The sequence below is a fragment of the Orcinus orca genome, chromosome 2 (assembly GCF_937001465.1).
Source record: "Orcinus orca chromosome 2, mOrcOrc1.1, whole genome shotgun sequence".
Taxonomy (NCBI): Eukaryota; Metazoa; Chordata; class Mammalia; order Artiodactyla; family Delphinidae; genus Orcinus; species Orcinus orca.
In genome coordinates this window covers 42,295,258-42,314,921 of record NC_064560.1, presented here as the reverse complement: position 1 = coordinate 42,314,921, position 19,664 = coordinate 42,295,258, and positions in this window count along the sequence as shown.

The following is a 19,664-nucleotide window of genomic DNA, read 5'->3' as shown; positions in this document are numbered from 1 at the left end:
CTTCCTGGTGGGAAATGAGAGTTAAATTTGCCCGTCCAGACACCTCCAGCTAGTCTCTCATTGGTTCTCCCTATTCCTGTTCATTTTCCGCAGAAATTGCACACAGGGCCAAACAGGAGGTTAAAGGTACTGACTCTCCAAGTGGGGAGAGTGATAGTAAAGCATCTGGAATGTTGCACCAGAGTACCAGGGGACGAAAACTAAGACACATTTGAACACATTTCCCGATCACATGGTGGATCATACTCTGGGTTCCACATGCATGATTTAGCTTAAGAAAGAATCCCTTAAACCTGGAGAGTTGAGACCAATGGAATGGGTACCTTGCAATATGACTTCAAAGGGTCTGCATTTGCTCACCGAACCTCACCTATCCTATCACTGCTGCGTTTATGCCACTGTACACAAGCTTGATTCTCTTTCGGAGACATATAAATCCATAGGTTTTAAGATTCTTATTAGTCAGGTATATTTTTGGCGTTTAAAATGGGGTGTTGAGTCCACTTCGTTGAGCAAGGAGTAGCTCTTGTCTATTACATATTTGGCTTATGGAACGGTATCTGTGCTAATTTCAATCTCTGGTTTTATGCAGCACCCAAACTCACCTTTCCCCTTAAGTAAGCATAAGTCGGTTTTTGACATTTGAGACCCTGTTCTATTTTGTAATTCAGTTCCTGTGTAGCCAAGTTTACATTCTGTGTATTAGTGATATCTTATGATATTTCTTTCTGTGTGTGACTTATTTCACTTAGAATCATCGTACCTGAATCCACTCATTTTGCTGCTACGGGCCTGATGACAAAGATTTCATTGCTGAGTGATATTTCATTGTACATAAGTACCACAACTTCTTTATCCATTTTTCGCTTTCTGTGATATTGAACTTGTACCGTAAACGAGGTTCTTGTAAACAGAGCCGTCCCAAACTTTGGGGTGGCTGTGTCTTTTTTATTTTAATTTCCCTACGCTATAGGACCATAAGTGGAAGTGCCCTAGGCTCTGTTGCTTTGTTTTTTAGATGTTTCAGGAAACACCATACACTTCTCTAGAGTGGCTGTTGGCAATTTACATCCCGCCCATCAGCATAACAAGGCTCCCAGTTCTCCATGGCCTGTGTTGCCTTTCTGGATTATACACTTTTTTCAGATGGCCCTTTTGACCAGGGGAAGTGAGACTTTATTGTAGTGCAGATTTCCTTTGCAAGCTTGCTTTGTTGGCCATAAAGAGCGTATGCGTTTTTTCCTGAATATATTCAGGAAAAAACGCATATGCCCTTTTTGGCCAAGTGCATCATTGTGGACGTTCTGCCTCTTTTCCTATGCTTTACATGCAATTCCCGTCTACCTCCTGAAATCGGTTTCCTGCAATTCTGCCCTGCTTTCAAGTCCTCTTGGCAGCCTTACTTCAATATATTTTTGGACGATAGCTGTCATTTATAACTCTGCAGGTTTGTGAATTACAGTGCCCCTGAGCTCCTTTCTTCAACTCGCTTTCTTGTGAGCTGGCCGCAACAACGCAGGATTGCTTCAGGCCTTAATGTGGTTCCGGCATGGCACGCTGAGCCTTTGGTTAATTCCTCTTCCTGGTGGGAAATGAGAGTTAAATTTGCCCGTCCAGACACCTCCAGCTAGTCTCTCATTGGTTCTCCCTATTCCTGTTCACCTTACGCAGAAATTGCAAACTGGGCCAAACAGGAGGTTAAAGGCACTGACTCTCCAAGTGGGGAGAGTGTTAGTAAACCGTCTGGAATGTTGCACCCGAGTACCAGGGGACAAAAACTGAGACACATTTGAACACGTTTCCGATCACACAGTGGATCATACTCTGGGTTCCACATGCATGTTTTAGCTGAAGGAAGAATCACTTAAACCTGGAAAGTTGAGACCCATGGAATGGGTACCATGGAATATGACTTCAAAGGGTCTGCATTTGCTCACCGAACCTCACCAATCCTATCACTGCTGCGTTTATGCCGCTGTACACACGCTTGATTCTCTTTCGGAGACATATAAATCCATAGGTTTTAAGATTCCTACTAGTCAGGTATATTCTTAGGCGTTTAATATGGGCTGTTGAGTCCACTTGGTTGAGCAAGGAGTAGCTCTTGTCTATTACATATTTGGCTTATGGAACGGTATCTGTGCTAATTTCAATCTCTGGTTTTATGTAGCACCCCAACTCACCTTTCCCCTTAAGCAAGCATAAGTTGGTTTTCTACATTTGAGACCCTGTTCTGTTTTGTAATTCAGTTCCTGTGTAGCCAAGTTTACATTCTCTGTATTACTGATATCTTATGATGTTTCCTTTTCTGTGTGATTTATTTCACTTACAATCATCATACCTGAATCCACTCATTATGCTGCTACGGGCCTGATGACATAGATTTCATTGCTGAGTGATATTGCATTGGACGTAAGTACCACAACTTCTTTATCCATTTTTCGCTTTCTGCGATATTGAACTTGTACCGTAAATGAGTTTCTTGTAAACAGAGCCATCCCAAATTTTGGGGTGGCTGTGTCTTTTTGATTTTAATTTCCCTAAGCTATAGGACCATAAGTGGAAGTCCCCTAGGCTCTGTTGCTTTGTTTTTTAGATGTTTCAGGAAACACCATACACTTCTCCAGAGTGGCTGTTTGCAATTTACATCGCACCCGTCAGCATAACAAGGCTCCCAGTTCTCCATGGCCTGTCCTGCCTTTCTGGATTTTACACTTTTTTCAGATGGCCCTTTTGACTGGGGGGCAGTGAGACTTCATTGTAGTGCAGATTTCCTTTGCAAGCTTGCTTGGTTGGCCAGAAAGTGCGTATGCGTTTTTTCCTGAATATATTCAGGAAAAAACGCGTACGCCCTTTTTGGCCAAGTGCATGATTGTCGATGTTCTGAGTCTTTTCATATGTTTTCGATGCAATTCCAGTCTACCTCCTGAAATAGGTTTCCTGCACATCTGCCTTGCTGTCAGTGCCTCTTCATAGCCTTACCTCAATATACTTTTGGAAAATAGTTGGCCTTTATAACTCTGCAGGTTTTTGAATTGCAGCTGCCCTTAGTTCCATTTTTCAGCTCTTATTTTTGTGATCTTGCCTCATATCCACAGGATTTCTTCAGGCCCTATTCTTCTTCTGGGGCGCCTTGCTGTGCCTTTGATTAATTCTTCTTCCTATGTGAAATTAGAGTAACATGTGGCCATTGAAACTGCTACAGCTATTTTCTCACTGGTTCCCCCTATTCCCATTCATCCTCCGCACTAACTGCAGACTGTGCGATACCGGAACTTAAAGGCATTGACTCTCCATGTGGGGATGTTGTTAGTAAAGTGTCTGGAATGTTGATCCGGAGCCCCAGGAGAGGAAAATGAGGTGCGTTTTAGAAACCTTTCCCGATCATACGGTATACCATCTGCTGGATTTCCCATGCATGGTTTAGCTGTAGGAAGATTCCCTTCAACCTGGAGTGTTGGGACCCTTGGAATGAGTAGCATGAAGTATTGCATTAAACTTTCGGCAGTTGCTCACCAAAGCTCACCAATCCTCTCAGCCCCAAGTGTCCAGCCTTATGTCTTATCCAGCTGTGGGTTTATATGTGGTCATTCCAGGTTGCATCACAGCCCCTGAGTGAATTTTGTAAGAATTTTTCTCTCTTTCATTGTTTCTGCGTTTTGGTTTTAAAATTTATTTCTATAATGGGGTTTAGCTCATTTTCACTGCTGTGTTTGTGCCACTCTGCGCACACTTGATTCCCTTATGGAGATATATCAATACATGGGTTTTAAGATTCTTATTACTCAGATATAGTTCTCTGCGGTGTATGAGGTGTGTTGAGGCCAGTTCATTGAGCAAGGTGTAGATCTTGTCTAATACCTATTTGGTTTATTGAACGGTATCTGTGCTAATTTCAAACTTTGGTTTTATGCATCACCCCACCTCTCCTTTCCCCTTAAGCTGACATAAGTGTGTTTTCTAAATGTGAGACACTGTTCTGTTTTGTAATTCATTTTTTGTGCAGCCATATTTATCCTCCCTCTATAAGTGATATCTTATATGTTTCTTTTTCTGTTTGACTTATTTCAAGTAGTATTATCGGACCTAAATCCACTCTTTATCCTTCTACTAGCCTTATTACATTGATTTCATGGTGAAGAGATATTCCATTGTACATAAGTACCACATTTTCTTTATCCATTGTTCTCTTTCCTGGGATATTTAAGGTGTACTGAAGTTGAGGTTCTTGTAAACAGAGTAGTCCTAAACTGTGGTGTGCTTGTGTCTTGTTGATTTTTAGACTTCCCTAGATATACTCCTGTGATTGGAAGTGCCCTATGCTCTGTAGCTCTGTTTTTTAGATGATTTAGGAACCACCATACACTTCTCTGGAGTGGCTCTCGGCAGCTCTCACACACTGTCCATCAGCGTATAAAGGCTCCCTGTTCTCCATGGCCTGTCCTGCATTTCTGGTTTTTACAACTTTTTCGGATGGCCCTTTTGACCGGTGGGAAATGAGACTTCTTTGTTGTGCACATTTGCATTGCTTGCTTGCTTGGTTGCCCATAAAGTGCGTATGCGTTTTTTCCTGGATATATTCAGGAAAAAACGCATACTCCCTTTTGGGCCAACTGCATCATTGTCGAAATTCTGCCGCTTTTCATGTGCTTTAAAGACGAGTCCAATCTATCTCTTGAAATCTGTTTCTTGCAATTCTGTCTTGCATTCAGATCCTCTTCTTTGCCTTACCTCAACGTATTTTTGGACGTTAGTTTTCATTTATAACTCTGCAGGTTTGTGAATTGCAGTGACCCTGAGCTCCAGTTTTGAAGTTGCTCTTTTGTGAGCTGGCCTCAAAGCCACAGGATTGCTTCAGGCCCTATTTTGGCTCCGGCGAGGCGGGCTGAGCCTTTTTTTAATTCTTATTGTTAATGGGAAATTAGAGTGACATGTGCCCGTCCAAACCCCTACAACTATTCTCTCATTGGTTCCCCCTCTTCCCGTTCATCCTCCTCACAATTTGCAAAATGTGTGAAACAGAAGTTTAAATGTGCTGATTCTCTAAGTGGGGAGATTCTAAGTAACGTGGCTGGAATGATGAACAGGAGCACCAGGAGAGGATAAATGAGGTGCATTTTAGACACATCTCCCGATCACATGGTGTACAGTCCTCTGGGTTTTCCATGCATGTTTTAGCTGTAGGAAGATTCCTTGAACCTGCAGATTTGGGACCCATTGAATGGGTACCAGGTAGTATTACTTTAAAGGGTGTGTATTTCCTCACCCAACCTCACATTTCTCTTAGCGCGAACAGTTTCCAGCCTTATATCTCATCCTGCTGTGGGTCTAGATGTGTTCAATCCATGTTGCATCACCGTCCCTGAGGAAAAGTTGTAAGAGGTTTTCTCTGTCTCTCTGTCGTTTATTTTTTTCAAGTTATTACTATATTGGTTACAGCTGATTTTCAAAGCTCTGTTTCTTGCTGCTGTACATCCACTTGATTCACGTACAGAGAGACATCAATAAATTCTTTTTCAGATTCTTACCAGTCATAGATATTCTTTTCCGGTGACTTGAGTGTGCTGAGTTCAGTTCTTTTAGCTACCGTGTAGGCCTTGTTGATTATCAGTTTGGTATTTGGAATGGTATCTTTGCTAATTTCAACCTCCTGGATGATGCCTCACCCCTCCCCACCTTTCCCGTTTAGCAGCCTTACGCGTGTTTTCTACATATTTGACTATGTTTTTGTTTTGTAATTTATTTCATGTGTAGCCATTTTGGATTCCACCTTTAAGTGATATCTTATGATATGTGTCTTTTTCTTTTTGAATTATGTCACTTAGAATGATCATACGTAACTCCTCCGGAGTTGTTACAACTGGCCATATTTCATTGATTTCCAGGCTGAGTAATATTCCACTCTACATAAGTACCACATCTCTATCCATTTTTTCCCTCCAGAGACATTTAAGTTATATCCTAGTCGAGGATCTTTTAAACAGAGAGGCAGTAAACATTGGGGTGCCTGTGTCCTCTCGATTTTTGTTTTTCCCAAGATATACGCCCATGAGTGCAAGTGCCCTATGCTCTGTAGCTCATTTTTTAGATGCTTTAGTAAACACAATACACTTCTCCAGAATGGCCGTTGGCAATATACATTTCCACTATAAGCCTCACAGGGCTCCCTCTTCTCCTTGCCCTGTCCTGCATTTCTGGTGTTTACACTTTATGAGGATGGCTCTTCTGACTGATGCGAAGTGATATCTTTTGTAGTATTGATTTCCAGTGCCCACCTGTTTGGTTGGCTAAAAAAGTGTATGCCCTTTTCTTGAACATATACAGAAAAAAACGCATACAGCCTTTTTGACCAACTGCAATGTTGACAATGTTCAGCCCCTTTTCTTGTGCTTAATGGCGAGTCCTTTCTACCTCCTCAAATCCCTTTCCTGCCATTCTCCCTTGCTTACCAATCCTTTTCTCTGACTTTCCTCAAGACATTTTTCAGTGATAGATATTTTCAACTCTGCAGTTTCGTGAATTTTACTGCCCCTGAGTTCCATTGTTCAACTTGTGTTTATGGGAACTGGCCACAAAGCAGTGGGATTTCCTCAAGCCCTATACTGTTTCCATGGGCAACCCTAGCCTTTGGTCAATTCATCTTCCTGATTGGAAATTAGAGTGACATGTGCCTGTCTGAACACCTAGGACTTGTCTCTCATTGTTCCTCATCCTTCCGCTTCATCCTGTGGACAAATTCCAAACTGTACACAACAGGATGTTGACAGTGCTGACATCTCCAAGTGGGGAGACTGTTAGTAAAGACGCTGGAGGGGTGAACCTGAGCACCAGGAGATGAGGAGATGAGATGCCTTTTCCAAACTCTTCCCGATCAGACGGTATACCATCCTCTGGGTGTGACAGACATGTTTTAGCAGTAGGAAGAGTCCCATTCATGTAAGGAGAACACCAGGGCTTTTTCAAAATCAGTGTCTCCCCGAAACCCAAACTGGGGAGTTTTTTAAGCTACGGCTACACATATGTTCATTAAGGGCCTTGGGAAGTAGGCAGAGTCCAAACTTTAGATGATTGAAGTCTTCAGGGTCAGAAGCACTCACCACCGGCTTCCCTTACGTTACACTTTAACTGTCATTGATAGATGATGTCAATAAAAATATCTATTCTTTTTCCGATTATTTCCCCTTATAGGTTATTGCAAAATATTGAGTGTAGTTCCCTGTGCTATACAGTAGTTCCTTGTTGATGATCTATTTTATACATAGCAGTGTGTATGTGTTAATTCCAAACTGTTAATTTATCCCTCCTCCCACCTTTCCCCTTTGATAATAATAAATTACAAGATTTTATACTTCTCAGAAATGGGGGAGCTGAAAGAGAGGTATCATTTCCAATGGAAAAGCATTTAAAACAAGATTGAAGCTTTAACCAAGATTATTAGATGTACATCCTTGGAAAGAAATCACTTCATTTCTCTAATATTGACCTGACAAATAAGACAAACCTTTTCACTGAACTTGCTTATAATAAAGTGATGGAAATATCAAATGGAAGTGTTAGAAACATCTTATTTTACCCGAGCCTTATAAACTGTTCTTTGTTAACTACAGTTTGGCTCACACATCTGTTCATTGAAGTTACAATAGTCTCAATTTCTGTTACTGATCCTCCAGAGTGGACCCCAACAAGTGTCCCCCTGCCCAGTGTCATTAGGGCCAAGAGATCGAGACTGAGTTTGGTTCACAAGCAAAGGAAACTTTATATTTTGATCAGAGAATGGAGAGGTGAGAGCATACACTACTGCGTGGGCTGTGGGCTGGGCTGCTGTGTAGAGATCCTGTGAGAGTCAGTGGGAGGGAGGGGGCGGAGCTCTCGAGGGCCGGGTTGGCTGCAGCTCAGGCTCTATATCTCGGAGTCTGCACTGGGCCCCAGGAGCTGAGGTGTCGACCCAGCCATTCTGCACTAGGAAATCTGGTCTGAAGTGCCGGGTGTGGAACCTCTGCATGCGGGACCCTAGGAGCACGTGAAATTAGACAAAGCGCAAAGGATAAAAACGGTCAGACTTGACTTTATTGCCCAGATTCTATTTTTATCTCCCAGGGATTTTTAATGGGCTTTGCTGGGGACAAACCCCTCCTCTGCCTTTTGTCCCGTTCCTCATTCTTGGAGTGCTGAGGGTGCAGACCCTTCTTCTGTAACTGCTGAGTGCTGAGTTGGGAGCCCTCATACCAGGGGACGAGGGTCAGAACTTCTCCCCAGCAGCCTCCAGGTGACGTTGATTGGCCCCAGGACCCCTGCCTCCCTGCTCGTCCGCCTGAGCACCAGCATTGGAAGTGTTATAGATTCTAATGACCTTTAAGGGTCCAGGAAAGAGATGTGCAGAGACGCTGTGGGGGCCGATTTCACCCCGCCCCACATTTGTTCGGCCACCTTAGGCTGACCGTTTCTGCCAGCCTAGATGCTCTGACCAGTAGTCTGCTTTTTCTTCAATTAGGCCCCTGAATTAACGTAAAAACAGCACCAGGTGTCAGAGCCCTGCCCGCTCAACTCCCAGACAGTCCAGGGTCAGTGGTGATCAAGGACCATGGTGGCCACTGAGTCAACAGCCTTTTGAAGTAAACAGGAGTCCAGCCGGTCTTATTGGCCACCATCATCACGGTGTCTGTAGGCTTTTCTATGGTGACAGTGTGATATACGGTTCCCCCGCCAAGATTATTAGCTCCCCTCCGGGTGCAGTAAGTCCTGCAAGCAGTAGTCTACTCCTTCGGGACACACTATTGTTGTTTTATGAGAGAAACTCCAGGTCAAGTGATGTTCACACGAGTCGTCATGGTGCCCTGTTGCCCCCGGTTATCTCTCTGGATGTTGGAGTTGGAGGGCCTCCTCACTCGAGGTCGGTGTGCCCACGGAGCGAACCCTGCAACTTCAGGGCATGGTTGGTGATTAGGATCACCACGTGGGGTCCTTTTCCCTTAGGAGGGAGGTGGCCTTTTGGGCTGCTGATTTCCAGGTTTTTAGATACCGCCAGTATCTTGGCCAGATGTGGCAGTGGGCCAAGCCCCTTGGTGACTGTAGTTTATCCTACCTGGATGGCATTCTTGCGTTGTTCCATTTCAAGTGGTCCCAGTTTTTGCACTAATTCTCCAATGGCGATTCACCTTTCACTGGGAATGTAAAGGTCAAATGGTTTAGCTCAATTAGGGAGTTCCAGGGCAAGGGTCTGAATTGACTGCTCTTTCCATTCTTGAAAGGCCACTTCTGGATTCTGTTCAAAAGGATCATCATCTTTTCCTTTCAGTGTTTCATATAGAGGCCCAGCTAGTAGACTGTAGTTAGGGATCCAGAAGCAGCAAACCCTGGCCTCCCCAGGAACCCCTAAGCTGTCTTCTAGTTTTAGAAAGGGGTAAGGCTGCAAATGGTTTCTTCCCTTTCCTGGGATGGGCTTCTCCGACCTTGTGTGAGAATGAAGCCCAGGCAGGTCACCGCAGTCTGTGATATTTGAGCTTTTTCTTGGACAACTTCTATCCTTTATTGGCTTGGTAGTTCAGAGGCCTCCTTAGTAGGGCTGGCGATCAGAATGTCATCTGCATATTGAAGGAGGGTTTCCTTTTCCAGAGGTAGAACTTTTCTGTCTTTAGCTAAGCTTTCCCCAAAGATGGTGTGGGAATTTTTGAACCCTTGGGGCAAGACGGCCCGGAAGTATTGTTTTAATTGTATGTTGAGTCCTGCCACTCACAAGCCAAAATTTCTTGTGACTCTGGGACTAATGGAATACAAAAGAAGGCATCATTGAAGACTAATACAGAATACCATGTCCTGGTGGTTGGTAGAATGACCAGCAGGGTGTAGGAATCAGGAGCAACTGGAGGTATATCCTCGGTGGCTTCACTGACTGTCCTGACATCCTTTACCAGGTCCCCAGCAGCCCATGGGGCTCTCGTGGTCAGGCCAATCCCAGGATATGGAGGTCTCCTGGGCAGGTACCCCACCCCCAACCCAGCCCACGGGGCTCTCATGGTCAGGCCCCTCCCAGGATACAGAGCTACCCTTGCAGGTACCGTGGCAGGGCTGGGCACACAGGAACCGTGCACATAGCCCTCATTGAAGAGCACCCCCAGCTCACCTGTCGCTCAGAGCTGACACAGAGCACCTCAGAGCAGGATTTGAACTAACAAACAGCAGCTCCGACAGGTCTGTGACCCTGGGCATCACTCTGTGTGGCCTCCCTCCACCTGGTCTTCCAGAGACTTCCACTGCACCCAGGGCACCAGGCCTCTGTCTCCAACCACCACCCACCCCCTCCTCTCCCTGACTCCTGGGTTCCTCTCATTAGGAGAGGGTTTTCTTGAAGTTGTCTCCCACTCATGGGCCAGATAAAATGATTAGAAAACAAGCCAAAGCTGCAGCCCCTTGTCTATCCTGACTCTCAGGAGCCCACACCTGTTCCTTGGACCTGGCCGGTTCAGCAAGTTCCATTTTCTGCAACTGTGAGCCCCTGAGGGGTGATGATTGGCTGACCTGGGCAGCCTTACCGTGCCGGCCAGCCCTCCCCAGGTGTGTCTGGGTTGAGATCAATATAAATCCCACTCCAGGCAGCAAGAGCCCCTGCAGCTGTGCCTGACGCCATTTTCTCTGCCCTGTCAGCAGTCTCGGGGCTGGGCTGGTGGGAGGGAGTGAGAGGCCACGGCTTTGTGGGTGGCCCAGTGTGAGTGGGGCTCTGCTGGACTTTCTGCAGCAGTTGCCAGGCTGCCACCTGCTAAAGAAGAGGATGTGTCACCCATACCTGCTGCTGGAATTTCTCCCTGGGCAGAGGTGAGGAAGGAAAAAAGCAGTGGGGGCAGGGACAGGACGGGTATCACAGGCAGGGAAATGGAAATCTTCCAGAAGAGCACCCAGGGCCAGGACCATCCTGGCTGGCCTGCAGGCACCAAGTCAGCTGGCATGCTGTCACTCGTGTGGCTCCATGGCCCTTCCTCTAGGCTTTCAAGTCCTTGTATATATTCAGGTGTTTTACCTGGGAAGGGTGGGAACAGTTCAGCAGCAACTGGCCTGGGGCTCAGCTCACGTTTACTCACAGATGCCTCGGCACGGTGCCCCAGCTTTGCAATGAGGACGCTTGTTGTGTGGGGCCTGCTGGCTGAATGGGAGATGATTCCCCACCACTGACCAACTTCAGAATTGTTTACAACTGGAGCAAGTGCCCTGATACGGTTTTCCTCTGAGTAACTGGTGGGTTCTGTTTTTTTTTTTTCTCTTTTTCGTTTTTGGTTCAAGGTAGATTTTATTCCTCTTTTTTGTATTTACAGATATAAGCATGGAAATAATTTATTCATATAAATACATGTATGTGAAGGGAATAATTGTTTTTTCTGTTTTATTTTTTAAATTTTATTTCTTTTTAATTTTGAATTTTATTTTATATTTTTATACAGCAGGTTCTTATTGGTTGTCTATTTTATACATATAAATGTTTACATGCCAATCCCAATCTCTCAACTCCTCCCACCACCACCCCCCCAAGAGCTTTCCCCCCTTGTTGTCCATACGATTGTTGTCTACATCTGTTGCTCTATTTATGCCTTGCAAAATGGTTAATCTGTACAGTTTTTCTAGGTTCCACATATATGCATGAATATACAAGATTTGTTTTTCTCTTTCTGACTTACTTCACTCTGTATGACAGTCTCTAGATCCATCGACGTCTCTACAAATGACCCAATTTCATTCCTTTCATGGCTTAGTAATATTCCATTTTATATATGTACCACATCTTTATACATTCGTCTGTCTGTGGGCATTTAGGTTGCTTCCATTACCTCGATATTGTAAATAGTGATGCAATGAACATTGCGGTGAATGTCTCTTTTTGACTTATGGTTCTGTCTGGGTATATGTCCAGTACTGGGATTGCTGTATCATATGGTAATTCTATTATTAGTTTCTTAAGAAACTCCATATTGTTCTCCATAGTGACTGTATCAATTTATATTCCCAACAATAGTGGAAGAGGCTTCCTTTTCTCCACACCCTTTCCAGCATTTGTTGTTTGTAGATTTTCAGATGATGCCCATTCTAACAGGTGTGAGGTGATACCTCATTGTTGAGTCCATTTCGTTGAGCAAGGGGTAGGTCTTGTCTATTACATATTTGGCTTATGGAATGGTATCTGTGCTAATTTCAAACTCTGGATTTATGCAGCACCCCAACTCACCTTTCCCCTTAAGCAAGCATAAGTTGGTTTTCTAAACTTGAGACCCTGTTCTGTTTTGTAATTCAGTTCATGTGTAGCCAAGTTTACATTCCGTGCATTAGTGATACCTTATGATGTTTCTTTTTCTGTGTGACTTATTTCACTTAGAATCATCGTGCCTCAATCCACTCATTATGCTGGTACAGGCCTGGTGACGCAGATTTCATTGCTGAGTGGTATTCTGTTGTACGTAAGTACCGCAACTTCTTTATCAATTATTTGTTCTCTGGGATATTTAACTTGTACTGTAGAAGAGGTTCCTGTAAACAGAGCTGTCCCAAATTTTGGGGTGGCTGTGTCTTTTTGATTTTAATTTCCCTAAGCTATAGGACCATAAGTGGAAATGCCCTAGACTCTGTTGCTTTGTTTTTCAGATGTATCAGGAAACACCATAGACTTCTCCAGAGTGGCTGTTGGCAATTTACATCCCGCCCATCAGCATAACAAGGCTCCTTTTTCCCCATGGCCTCTCTTGCCTTTCTGGATTTTACACTTTTCTCAGATGGCCCTTTAGACCGGGGGGAAGTGACACTTCATAGTAGTTTGGATTTCCATTGCAAGCTTGCTTGGTTTGCCAAAAAGGGCGTATGTGTTTTTTCCTGAATATATTCAGGAACAAACTCATACGCCCTTTTTTGCCAAGTGCATCATTGTCGATGTTCTGCCTCTTTTCCTATGCTTTAAATGCAAATCCACTCTACCTCCTGAAATCGGTTTCCTGCAATTCTGCCCCGCTTTCAAGTCCTCTTGGCAGCCTTACTTCAATATATTTTTGGACGATAGCTGTCATTTATAACTCTGCAGGTGTGTGAATTACAGGGCCCCTGAGCTCCTTTCTTCAACTCGCTTTCTTGTGAGCTGGCCGCAAACCCACAAGACTGCTTCAGGCCCTAATCTGCTTCTGGCAGGGCACGCTGAGCCTTTGGTTAATTCCTCTTCCTGGTGTGAAATGAGTGTTAAATATGCCCGTCCAGACACCTACCTCACTCTCAACCCCTTGGTGATGTGGGTCCTCTGGTTTGTGGCCACCTTTGCTGGGTTCCTCACCTTTTGATGATGTGGCCCCACTAGTGTGAGGACACTCCTGCCTGGTTCTCATCCACATGGTTATGTGGACACCCTGGTGAGAGTCTGTTCCTGGCTGTGTTCCTCACCCACCTGTGAGGGAGACCCTCTGCTGATAGGTCACTCCTGCATGGCTGGCACACATTGCCTTGGTGAAGTCAGCCGTGTGGTGGCAGTTGGAGCGTGCTGGGAATCTGCTCCCCCCGGTGCTGAGGGCCCTCTTGGGTCAGGCCCTAACTGCTTGCCTCACCAACTTTTCTTAGTGAGCCCAGTGATGCTTTGGCACTCCTCTTAGGATCCCATCTCCATGGGGATGTGGGCCTTCTGCTCTGAGGTCCCAACGGCTGGGTTGTTCACATTTTCATGATGTGGGCTCTCTGGTGTTAATTCACAGAGGCCTGGATCCCATAGCCTCTGTGCTCTTGGCCGCCTGCTGGGAGGTTCCAACTGCTGGATTCCTCACTTTTTTAATTTTTTGGGCCCTCTGTTGTGAGGATCCTCCTGCCTGCCTCACTCCCAGCCCCTTCATGATGTGTGTTGTCTGGTTTGAGGCCACATGTGCTGGGTTCCTCACCTTTCGATGATGTGGGACCAATGGTCCTAGGAGACTCCTGCCTGGTTCACATCCCCTTGGTGATGTGGGCCCTCTGTTGAGAGTCTGATCCTGGCTGGGTTCCTCACCCATCTGTGAGGTGGGCCGTTTGCTGTGAGGTCACTCCTGCCTGGCTTGCTCACCTCGCCTTGTGGACATGAGCCCTCTGGTGGCATTTGGAGCCTGCTGCGAGCCTCCTCCCCTCGGTGATGAGGGCCCTCTGGCGTCAGGCCCTAACTGCTGGGATCCCCACGTTTTGTGATGTGCGCCCAGTGGTGCGAGGACACTCCAGCCAGGTTCACATCCCCATTGGGATGTGGGCCTTCTGCTCTGAGGTCCCAACGCCTGGGTTGCTCACAGTTTCATGATGTGGGCTCTCTGCTGTTAGTTCACTCCTGCCTGCATCCCATAGCTTCTGTGCTCTCGGCCGCCTGCTGGGAGGTTCCAACTGCTGGATTCCTCACCTTTCTTATTCTTTGGGCCCTCTGTTTTTAGGCTACTCCTGCCTGCCTCACTCCCATTCCCTTAGTGATATGTGTCCTCTGATTTGAGGCCACATGTGCTGGGTTCCGCACCTTTCGATGATGTGGCCCCACTGGAGGGAAGACAGTCCTGACTGGTTCCCATCCCCTTGCTGATGTGGGCCCTCAGGTGAGAGTCTGATCCTGGCTGGGTTCCTCACCCTTCTGTGAGGTGGGCCCTCTGCTGTGAGGTCAATAATGCCTGTCTGGCACACGTCACCTTGGCGATGTGTGCCCTCTGGTGGCAGTTGGAATGTGCTGGGACCCTCCTCCCCTCGGTGATGAGGGCCCTCTTGCCTTAGGCCGTAACTGCTGGACTCCTCACATTTTCTGATGTTCGCCAAGTGAGTGAGGACACTTGCCAGGTTCCCATCCCCATGGGGATATGGGCCTTCTGCTCTGAGGTCAAAACGGCTGGCTTGCTCACAGTACCATGATGTGGGCCCTCTGCTGTGAGTTCACTCCGGCAAGGATCCCTTATCATCGGTGCTCTTAGCCGCCTGCTGGGAGGTTCCAACTGCTGGATTCCTCAACATGTTATTCTATGTGCCCTCTGTTGTGAGGCTCCTCCTGCCTGCCTCACTGCCAGCCCCTTGGTGATGACTGTCCTATGGCTTGAGGCCACATGTGCTGCGTTCCTCACCTTTCGATGATGTGGCCCCACTCGTGTGAGGACACTCCTGCCTGGTTCCCATCCCCTTGGTGAGGTGGGCCCTCTGGCGAGAGTCTAATCCTGGCTGGGTTCCTCAATGTTCTGTGAGGTAGGCCCTCTTCTGTGAGGTCACTCCTGCCTGGCTGGCACACGTCACCTTGGAGACGTGAGCCCTCTGGTGGCAGTTGGAGCATGCAGGGTGCCTCCTCCTCTCGTTGATGACGGCCCTCTGGCGCCAGGCCCTAAATGGTGGGCTCCCCACATTTTCTGATGTGTACCCAGTGGTGCGAGGACACTCCAGCAAGGTTCCCATTCCCATGGGGATGTGGGCCTTCTGCGCTGAGGTCCCAACGCCTGGGTTGCTCACAGTTTTTGATGCGGGCCCTCTGCTGTGAGTTCACTGTGGCCTGGATCCCATAGCCTCGGTGTTCTGGGCCGCCTGCTGGAAGGTCTAAATGCTGGAATCCTCACGTTTTTCATATTATGTGCCCTGTGATGTGAGGCTACTCCTGCCTGCCTCACTCCAAGGCCCTTGATGATGTGGGTCCTCTGGTTTGAGGACACATGTGCTGGGTTCCTCACCTTAAGATGATGAGGTCCCACTGGTGTGAGGATAATCCTGACTGGTTCCCATCCCCTTTGTGATGTGGGTCCTCTGGCGAGAGTCTCATCCTGCCTCGGTTCCTTACCCTTCTGTGAGATAGGCCCTCTGCTGTGAGGTCACTACTGCCTGGCTGGTGCATGCCACCTTGTAGACGTGGGCCCTCTGTTGGCAGTTGGAACCTGCTGGGAGTCTCCTCCCCTCAGTTATGAGGGCCCCCTGGCGTCAGGCCCTAACTGGTGGGCTCCTAACATTTTCTGATATGTGCTAAGTTGTGCGAAGCCACTCCTGCCAGGTTCCCATCCCAATGGGGATGTGGGCCTTCTGTTCTGAGGTCCCAACGGCTGGGCTGCTCACAGGTTCATGATGTGGGCCCTCTGCTGTGAGTTCACTGCGGCCTGGATCCCATAGCCTCGGTGCTCTGGGCCACTTGCTGGGAGGTTCCAACTGCTGGATTCCTCAACTTTTATATTCTATGGACTGTGTGTTGTGAGGCCAGTCCTGCCAGCCTCATTCCGAACCCCTTGGTGATGTGGTTCCTGTGGTTTGAGGCTACATGTGCTGGGATCCTCACCTTTCGATGATGTTGTCCCACTGGTGTGGGGTCACTCCTGCCTGGTTCCCATCCCCTTGGTGATGTGGGCCCTCTGGTGAGAGTCTGATCCTGGCTGTGTTCCTCACCCTTCTGTGAGGTGGGCCGTCTGCTGTGAGGTCACTCCTGCCGGGCTGGCACACATCGCCTTGGCGACGGTGGCCCTCTGGTGGCAGCTGGAGCCTGCTGGGAGCCTCCTCCCCTCGGTGATGAGTGCCCTCTAGCGTCAGGCCCTAACTTCTGAGCACCCCACGTTTTCTGATGTGAGCCCAGTGATGCCAGGACACTCCTGTCATGTTCCCATCACCATGGGGATGTGGGCCTTCTGCTCTGAGGTCCCAATGTCTGGGTTGCTCACAGTTTCATGATGTGGGCTGTCTGGTGTTAGTTCAGTCCGGCCTGGATCCCCTAGCCTCTGTGCTCTGGGCCGCCTGCTGGGAGGTTCCAACTGCTAGATTCCTCACCTTTCTTATTTTTGGGCCCTCTGTTATGAGGCTCCTCCTGCCTGCCTCACTCCCAGCCCCTTGGTGATGGGTGTCCTATGGTTTGAAGCCACATGTTCTGGGTTCCTCACCTTTAGATGATGTGGCCCTACTCATGTGAGGACACTCCTGCCTGGTTCCAATCCATTTGGTGATGTGGGCCCTCTGCTGTGAGTCTGATCCTGACTGGGTTCGTCACACTTCTCTGAGGTGGGCCCTCTGCTGTGAGGTCATTCGTGCCTGGTTGGCACACATCGCCTTGGCGACGTCAGCCCTCTGGTGGCAGTTGGAGCCTGCTGGGAGCCTCCTTCCCTTGGTGATGAGGGTCCTCTGGCGTCAGGCCCTAACTGCTGGTCGCCCAAAATTTTCTGATACGTTCTCAGTGGTGCGAGGACACTCCTACCAGATTTCCATCCCCATGGGGATGTGGGCCTCCTGCTCTGAGGTCCCAATGGCTGGGTTGCTCAGTTTCATGACATGGGCCCTCTTCTGTGAGTTCACTGTGGCCTGGATCCCATAGCCTCGGTGCTCTGGGCCGCCTGCTGGGAGGTTCCAACTGCTGGATTCCTCACTTTTTTATTCTATGGGCCCAGTGTTGTGAGGCTACTCCTGCCTGCCTCACTCCGAGGCCCTTGGTGATGTGGGTCCTCTGGTTTGAGGACACATGTGCTGAGTACCTCACCTTTCGATAATGTGGCCCCACTGGTGTGAAGACACTCCTGCCTGGTTCACATCCCCTTGGTGATGTGGGCCCTCTGGTGAGAGTCTGATGTTGGCTGGGTTTCTCACCCTTCTGTGAGGTGGGACCTCTGCTGTGAGGTAACTCCTGCCTGGCTTGCTCACGTTGCCTTGGCAATGTGAGCCCTCAGGTGGCAGTTGGAGCCTGCTGGGAATCTCCTCCCCTCAGTTATGAGAGCTGTGGATAAAACACATATGCCCTTTTTTGCCAAGTGCATTACTTTCCAAGTTCTGTCTCGTTTCCTATGCTTTAAGAGCGACTCCCGTGTACCTTCTGAAATCGGTTTCCAGCAATTCTGCCCCGCATTCAAGTCGTCTTCGCAGCCTTACTTCAGTATAATATTGGATGATAGCTGTCATTTATAACTCCGCAGGTTTGTGAACTACAGTGCACCTTAGCTCCTTTCTTCAACTCGCTTTCTTGTGAGCTGGCCGCAAAACCGCAGGATCTCTTCAGGCCCTAATCTAGTTCCAGTACGGCACACGGAGCCTTTGGTTCATTCGTCTTCCTCGTGGGAAATGAGAGTTAAATTTGCCCGTCCAGACACCTAGAGATAGTCTCCCATTGCTTCTCCTTATTCCTGTTCATCTTCCGATGAAATTGCAAACTGGGCCAAACAGGAGGTTAAAGGCACTGACTCTCCAAGTGGGGAGAGTGTTAGTAAAGCATGTGGAATGTTGCACCCGAGTACCAGGGGACAAAAACTGAGACACATTTGAACACGTTTCCGATCACACGGTGGATCATACACTGGGTTCCACATGCATGTTTTAGCTGAAGGAAGAATCCCTTAAACCTGGAGAGTTGAGACCCATGGAATGCGTACCATGCAATATGACTTCAAAGGGTCTGCATTTGCTCACCGAACCTCACCAATCCTATCACTGCTGCGTTTATGCCGGTGTACACATGCTTGATTCTCTTTCGAAGACATATAAATCCATAGGTTTTAAGATTCTTACTAGTCAGGTATATTCTTAGCGGTTTAATATGGGGTGTTGTGTCCACTTTGTTGAGCATGCAGTAGCTCTTGTCTATTATATAGTTGTCTTATGGAATGGTATCTGTGCTAATTTCAATCTCTGGTTTTATGCAGCACCCCAACTCACCTTTCCCCTTAAGCAAGCATAAGTCGGTTTTCTACATTTGAGACCCTGTTCTGTTTTGTAATTCAGTTCCTGTGTAGCCAAGTTTACATTCTCTGTATTAGTGATATCTTATGATGTTTCTTTTTCTGTGTGACTTATTTCACTTAGAATCATCGTACCTGAATCCACTCATTATGCTCCTACGGGCCTGATTACATAGATTTCATTGCTCAATGATATTGCATTGTACGTAAGTACCACAACTTCTTTATCCATTTTTCGCTTTCTGCGATATTGAACTTGTACCGTAAACGAGGTTCTTGTAAACAGAGCCATCCCAAATATTGGGGTGGCTGTGTCTTTTTGATTTTAATTTCCCTAAGCTATAGGACCATATGTGGAAGTGCCTTAGGCTCTGTTGTTTGTTTTTTAGATATTTCAGGAAACACCATACACTTCTCCAGAGTGGCTGTTGGCAATTTACATCCCGCCCATCAGCATAACAAGGCTCCCAGTTCTCCATGGCATGTCCTGCCTTTCTGGATTTTACACTTTGTTCAGATGGCCCTTTTGACCGGGGGGCAGTGAGACTTCATTGTAGTGCAGATTTCCTTTGCAAGCTTGCTTGGTTGGCCAAAAAGGGCTTATGCCTTTTTTCCTGAATATATTCAGGAAAAAACGCATACGCCCTTTTTGGCCAAGTGCATCATTGTGGACGATGTGCCTCTTTTCCTATGCTTTACATGCAATTCCAGTCTACCTCCTGAAATCGGTTTCCTGCAATTCTGCCCTGCTTTCAAGTCCTCTTGGCAGCCTCACTTCAATATATTTTTGGACGATAGCTGTCATTTATAACTCTGCAGGTTTGTGAATTACAGTGCCCCTGAGCTCCTTTCTTCAACTAGCTTTCTTCTGAGCTGGTCGCAACACCGCAGGATTGCTTCAGGCCCTGGTGTTGTTCCGGCATGGCACGCTGAGCCTTCGGTTAGTTCCTCTTCCTGGTGGGAAATGAGAGTTAAATTTGCCCGTCCAGACACCTCCAGCTAGTCTCTCATTGGTTCTCCCTATTCCTGTTCATTTTCCGC